Raw genomic sequence first — 7,293 nt, forward strand, 5'->3', positions numbered from 1 at the left:
AATGAGTAGAAGAGCTGAGGTGTAAACTTGAATAGGATAGCCAGTGTTAAGAACCACTCTGCCTTGGAGAAACCCATGGAGGGGGTGTGGCCCAATGGAGAGGGCGTGGCTAGTGGGTGTGGCCTAATGCCTACTACTCAAAAGACTCCTTAATGACCCTTACAACTCTGCCCTCAGGCAGACACAATTCTCAGCATCACTAGGCTCCTAGTCTTCGTTTCTAGGAGGTAAATATCATGAGAACAAAGTAGAGAAGAGCTGATCCCATTAGAACACAAGCTGATTGATGTGTTTCCCAGAAAGGAAGAAACGCAAACAGAGGCATGCGCAGTCACTGGCACGAAGCAGTCCGCACACACTCTGGATCGGAGTGCAGATTACTGAGAGCCAGGCCTTGGTAGGCTCCACCTGAGCATCAGTTTGCCCAAAATTTCTGCTCTGCCTCACCCCTGTCTCATATCATTCCTAACAAGAAAGCACAAAGTAGTTATGTCTTACTCCCTGCACTAAGGAGATGCGAACCCTTCCGTAGGCTCAGGACCCAATAAGATGAGGTTTCAACAGAGTACAGAGAAAAGATGCTGGGAAATTTGTAATGCTTTCTAACAGGCTGTCACATAAGCAGAAGTACCTCTTCTGTCAGTAGCATCGTCAAATCAGCCAGGTGGTTGCGCAGTAGCCTTCCCTGAGCAGAAGTGCATGAGAGCAGGAAAGCCCAGTGGTTCTCCACTCACCTGCGCTACCCACAAGCCACTACCATTCACAGATACTAAAAAGCAATCGCTGATGCTGTACAATCAGACGGTCCTGGGCTATCTGGTTGGGTAACCTCTAGTCAAGTGTGGCTGGCTACTGAGCACTCAAATTACAACCAGCTCAAAGTGAGACCGGCTGTAACCTTAAGATGCAATGCACGCTTAGAAAATTCAAAAGGTCCTATTAATATTCTTTTCCCTGCCATTGTTGTCCTGAATGTGGTCTCCCTATGTAGCCCGGGTTGATCTTGAACTCACAACCCTCCTACCTCAGTCTCCCAAACACTGGGATTACAAGTACACACTGCCCTATTGAGGTTCGTTAATATTCTTCATACTTTTCTGTATAGTAAATGATAATGTTGGGGGTAAATGGAATTAAACAGAATATAGCTTTCCTACCAATTTTGTTTCTTTCTGTCATGTGTAGCTGTTAGAACACCCAGTACTAAGTTCACCAAAGCTTAGAAGAGAGAGAGGAGGGAAGGAGAGATGGGGGGATGAACAAAGGAAGAAAGGGAAGGAGGGAGGGAGGGAAAGAAGGAGGGAGGGAAGGAAGGAAAAAAATCAGACTATGTTGACAACTGAATTGGACTGTGGTTAAAAAAAAAAAAAAAAAAAAAAAAAACTGATGTGCTGAAACCAGTTTTTATTATGTGTCAGCTGAATGTTGATCCCAGAGATCTAGGCCAGACAAAAGCTACATGCATTCTGATTGGACCATCTTGACCTTTCTCGTACAGCAATCACTTCTGTATTCTGGCTCACGAATATTTTTACTTTTATAAAATTAATCATTGAGTAAGCCAAGCTCATTGGTGGAAAGTTTGGAACATGCAAAATGTCACAAGTAGGAACAGAACACTAATTCATAGCTCCATCATCCCATGGGAGTAATGGCATTATTTTGGAGCACTAGGTCTTTCCTGTGTGTGTGTACATACTGGAGAACATACTTCATTTGTGTCTTTGGTTTGTCGGTTGGTTGGCTTTTATATGTGTGGGTATTTTGCCTGCAAATATGTCTGCACTCACATGCATGTCTGGTACACTCAGAGGCCAAATGAGGGCATAAGATCCCCTGGAACTGGAGTAACAGACAGTTGTAAGCAACCTTTTGGGTGCTAGGAATTGAACCTGGGTCCTCTGCAAGAGCAGCTGCAGCTCTAAACCACTGAGCCATCTCTCCAGCCCCCATGTCTTTTGGATCTTAAATTCCCTAAATCTGAAGTCTCAAATGCAAACAAGTACCATTGCATTAAATACAGGTTCAGCTGGACCGGCTGCCTTGGCAGGGACACACAAAGGAGAAAGAGCTACTAGCACAGCAAGACGAGCCACACTAAGAAAGACTCCAGAGGTATCCAATGAACAATGAGGTCATAAACATACAAAGAAAACTCAATAGGAAATAAGCAGATCCATTAAAAACAGGTAAAAGTTGGGGCTGGAAAGATGGCTCAGTGGTTAAGAGCACTGACTGCTCATCCAGAGGTCCTGAGTTCAATTCCCAGCAACCACATGGCAGCTCACAACCATCTGTAATGGGATCCAATGCCCTCTTCTGGTGTGTCTGAAGAAAGTGACAGTATACTCACATTCATAAAAAATAAACATATAAGCCTTTTTTTAAAAAATGGGCAAAAGACTTAAACAAACACCTTACCAGATAAGACCTAAACACAGTGACTCACACCTGTAAATACCATCATTTGAGGCCAAGGGAAGAAAATCACCATAGATTTGAAGCCAGACTCAGCTACACAGTAAGTTCTAGGCCACCCTTGGCTCTATTGTGGGACCTTGCACAAGAAAAGAATGGAAGAGAGAAAGGAAGAGAGGAAGAAACTAAGAGCTAAGAGAAGGGGAGGAAGGAAGGAAGGGAATGTGGGAAAGGCAGAAGGAGGGAAGAGAAAGGAAGGAGTCAATTCTAAGTAAAATAAGCCCCACAGCCCCTGTCATTAGAGAACTGCAAAGTGAAGCAGAAATAGGTACTTTTACACACTTACTGTAGTGGCTAAAATCCAACACCATGATAACACCAAAGGTTGGCAAGGATGAGAAAACACGGGGTTTCTTACTCATTGGTGATGAGAATGCAAAACAGTGTGGCCACTTTAGAAGACAGTTTGGCAGTTTCTTACAGAGCTAAATATAGCCTTGCAGTACAAGCAAGCTGCATGTTCCTTGGTGCCTATAAAGAAGCTGAGTCTTATGACCATACAAGAAGTTGCTCACAGATACTCAGGGCAGAACATTTATGGAATGGAATCATCTTTAACACCATTGCCAAACCTGAGAAGCAGCCAAGGTATCCTGCAGTGGGTGAATGGACATACTGTGGTAAGTCCATACAATGGAAAAGTATTCAATACTGAAAAGAAGTGAGCTACGTAGCCATGCGAGTATACAGAGAGAGCTTAAATGCCTATTTCTACATGAAGAAGCCAATCTTAAAACCCAGTTCAGTAGGCCGAGAGATTGAAGATGTTGAGTTCAAAACCAGCCTGGAACATACAGAGCTTGCCTAAAATGGAAAAAAAAAAATGAATCATCCAGCTACACAAAACTACCATATATTCTGAAAAAGATAACCGGTGCCTATCAGAGGTTCAGAGATGCGGGGGAGGGATGAGGGAGTAAGCATACAAACTTTGTAGGGCAGCAAGACTATTTACAATGTGGTTAAGATATGTGTCCCTCCTTGTAGTTTGGAGCCCTGAGAATGTATCCTACAATGCAAAGAAGCAGATCACAGAGAAAACCAGAGACTCCAGTTAGAGACAATGCACAATCAGCTAACAGAGAAGACTCTGAATGTTCCCAACAGAAAAGATATCTCTGTATGAGGTACCAGAAATGCTAGTCACCCTGATATGATCATTGTCTAAAGTATGAGTACCCTGAAATGTCACACTGAATCCCACAAATATGTATACTGATCATAAACTATTAAGACACATATTAAGCAAAAGCAATATATACAACACACACATACACACACACATATATATATATATATATATATATATGTATATATATATATATATATACTGGGGCTGATGAGAGGGCTAAATGATTAAAGGGGTTTGCAACAAGGTGGGAGACCTGAGTTCAATCCCCAGGAGGCACACAGTAGAAGGGAAAAGTGGACTGCCACAAGTTAGCTTTGGACATACACACACATACACACAGAGTAAATGTAACTAACAATTAAATATATTTATCATATTATATTATTAGTTATAACAAATGTGCTAATCTAACTCAAAATGTTAATAACAGGGTAAGTTATGTAGACGAGGTATTCAGCAATTCTCTATACTTTCTGCTCATTTTACCATAGATCCAAACAGCTCTAAGATCATCTTTTGATTTAAAAAAGAAAGTGGGCAAATGGGCTAGAAAGAAAGCCAGCATTTAAGAGCACTGGCTGCTCTTCCAGAGGACCTAGTGCTCGCATAATGAATCACAGCTATCTACAACTTGTCCCAGAGGATTCAACACCTTCTGGCCTCTTGGGCACTGCACATACAGGGAACACAAACATACATACAGGCAAGACACATATACACATGAAATAAAAATAAATAAATCTTTAAAAATGTTTTTAAATAAGGGTACTGAGTGCAATGGCACAGCATTCAAGAAGTAGAGGCAAGCAGATTGCTCTGAATCCACATAGTAAGACCCTATCTCAAAGAAAAAGAAAGAAGAGGGGGAAAGAAGAGAAGGAGGAAGAAGAAGAAGAGGAAAGAGAGAGAGAGAGAGAAAGAGAGAGAGAGAGAGAGAGAGAGAACATGAACCTCCAGCAACTCTCAGTAGCCTGATGTCTTTACTTCTTGGCTGGCTCATTCCTACCACTGACCACTGGAAACTCTTTTGAGTGCTTAGAGGTGTGAGACACACACACACAAAGCTCCTGACGCCCGTTCCTCTGAAGAGCTGATATTCTGAAGAGCTGATACCGAAAGAGTCCAGGTGAAGCTATTTGAGCAGAGATCCAAGGGTGGGAGCTCAGTCCTAGACACAGATCTCAATGGCTAGGGACATCACACAACCAGGTCCAGGCTTCTGAGTACATGGGTGTAGTCATTTTTAAGGGTATGTTTTAAAGTGTGTGTACGTGCGTGAATGTGTAGGTCAGGGCAGTGACCATGAAGGCCAGGGGCTGGATCTCCATAGCTGGAGCTACAGGTGATGATGTACTTCTTCAGGATCAGTGAGCACACTTTTAACCCTGAGCCGGCTCTCCAGCCCATTGTCATTTGTGTCTGATTGCAAAATGAATACACCTATCCCTGAAGGAAGGTCAGCCCTTCCTGTGGTCCAGCCTGGAACAGATATCCCTCAGCACAGATGGTCCCCAAACCCCTACCCTTACTTCCTCAGACACCAAAACAAGCAGAATCTTGGATGCCTCTGGAAGTTCTGGGGGTGAAGAGGGACCAAAGAGGGGCATGAGATGCCTGGAGCCCAACAGGAGTGTGCAGGGTGCAGAAAACAGAAGAGGCGGTTATGGTAACCCTCTTCTCACCTGGGCTCACAGCAGAACAGAACTCCTGGTGTCTCTAAGGTTTCTGCCTTGGGTCTGGCTCTGGTTATCCTGGAGAAATGGTTATGGAAAGTCACGAGCAGACCCATTTGGAGATTGCAGAGAATAGCTCATACTGCATTCCTATGATTTTACAGTAACAAGAAGGATCGTAACTGTCAAAACCATAGCTCCTTCAAGTATCCCTCATGCGTTAGCAAAATAAGCAAAGATGACAGATTTAAGGGGGGGAAGAAAGGAAAATATTTCAGAAGCCTGTTCATTCAGACAGTGGCTACACAGTATGGACAAACGAGCTTGGGGTCTAGGGCAGCTAACAGCCAGTCTCCTTTGCCTGTGTCCAGGTAAACTTCTTGTCCCAGGATTTCTTAAATCTAACTACTCATTGGAGGGGGGAAAATGTCTGACCTCCCTCATCTCCCAAGCGTTTCCACTTTAGTCAAGACTTTATAAACATTCTTAGAAAGGGCCTATTCTTTTTCTTCTGCCCACAGGTAACAAGAGATGGCAGATGTTTCAGAAACAGCATATTATATATAAAAAAAAAATCCAATGTCACTAAAACTAGAATGGAAATGTTTTATACATTCACAAACACTGTAATGAATTTGCACAACCTTAGCCGACTGTATACCCTGGCATAATAAAACAGTCTCCATCCTTTCAAAGGAAAAAAAAATTACGCATGCTAACACATAGCTTTTACAAAGCATTGTTCTTTAAAAAAAAAAAAAAAAAGCTGCATTTTTCCCGGCTACCATGTAATTTGTGAGATGCGTTTTTAAATGCTCTGCTACAGCAGCGGGCTTCATCAGTCAGATGATACCGATAGATAATTCACCAAACCGTCACATGATCCTCCATCACTCTAAAAGACGCGAATATATTGCCACAAGCTTTGGGAATAATGGCTGCACCTGTTTACGGTGTCACCTCTGTTTGCTAATTGTCTCCTTGAGCTACATTTTAGTTCTAATGCATTTATTTTTGACAGGCAGTGTCTATTTAGAAATCACATTACTTCAACTGCAATTGTTCTTTTGTCTATCAAGTAAATGAAGTGTTGTTATACAGATTTCAGGTTCTGATTAGTAGAGTATCAGAGCTCCGGAAAGGTCAATCAGTTATTTACCTCAGGTAAGGGATGACAGACATCTTGAATTTTCCCCAGCTCATGTTATAAGTCATAGCATTATTGTTACCCAACTCTGTTTTAGCTACATATATTCATTCTGGGGTTGGTGGGCTAAGAAGGGACACAAGAAACGTCTGCAGACTCAGATCCCTGAAGAATCAAATGCAGGTGATTCTTGTATTTACATGCATTGGTGGCACCAAGTTAATGTGCAGCCCCTGGAGGTGCCAATGACTGTGATCAAATGAGGAGGGAAAGATGAATCCCTTCATATTGGCTTGAACAATATTTCCTTTTTTAAAAAAAAATGACTTTTTACATACAGACATTTTACTCTTCAAATCTGACATTATGTGTTAGTTCAGAGGTGATCCCAACCAAACCAGAAAAATAAAAAAGGACGACTATGGAAATAAACAGTGTCCTCTGAAAGCCAGAACCTACTAGAAATGAGATCACCTCCCACTCTGGTCTGCCACAACATGGGTATGAGCCACATCTGTGAGTGGCGAGATCTGAATGCCAGCCTGCAGACCTCAGCCTATGGCACCTTCAGATGGACAGTCAGGAGCAGGGGACCCGTGAATGTCACAAGCCAGATGCACACAGACACACCCATGCCTTGATTAACTAGCCAAAAGATACATTAGATGAAACAATGAATCCCTAAGAACAACTTATTTGTTCAGATCCAGATATCTAAAAGTCAGATATCCTCAAATGATTCCTACAGCCTCAAGAGCACCACCGCCACATCAGAGAGGCAGGAATCACATCTCTTTAGATGTCCCTGATGGCTCTGTACATGGTAAGATCTCTCTCTCTCTCTCTCTCTCTCTCTCTCTCTC

At 42.6% G+C, this 7,293-nt stretch overlaps 1 protein-coding gene across 17 annotated transcripts in view; it reads right to left on the bottom strand.

Annotated features, from left to right (window-relative positions):
* Znf536 (zinc finger protein 536) overlaps positions 1-7,293 on the bottom strand; it is a 455,136-nt gene that overhangs the window by 405,572 nt on the left and 42,271 nt on the right. The gene's annotated exons all lie outside the window — the stretch shown is intronic.

Source organism: Mastomys coucha, unplaced genomic scaffold (genome assembly GCF_008632895.1).
Source record: "Mastomys coucha isolate ucsf_1 unplaced genomic scaffold, UCSF_Mcou_1 pScaffold21, whole genome shotgun sequence".
Lineage (NCBI taxonomy): Eukaryota > Metazoa > Chordata > Mammalia > Rodentia > Muridae > Mastomys > Mastomys coucha.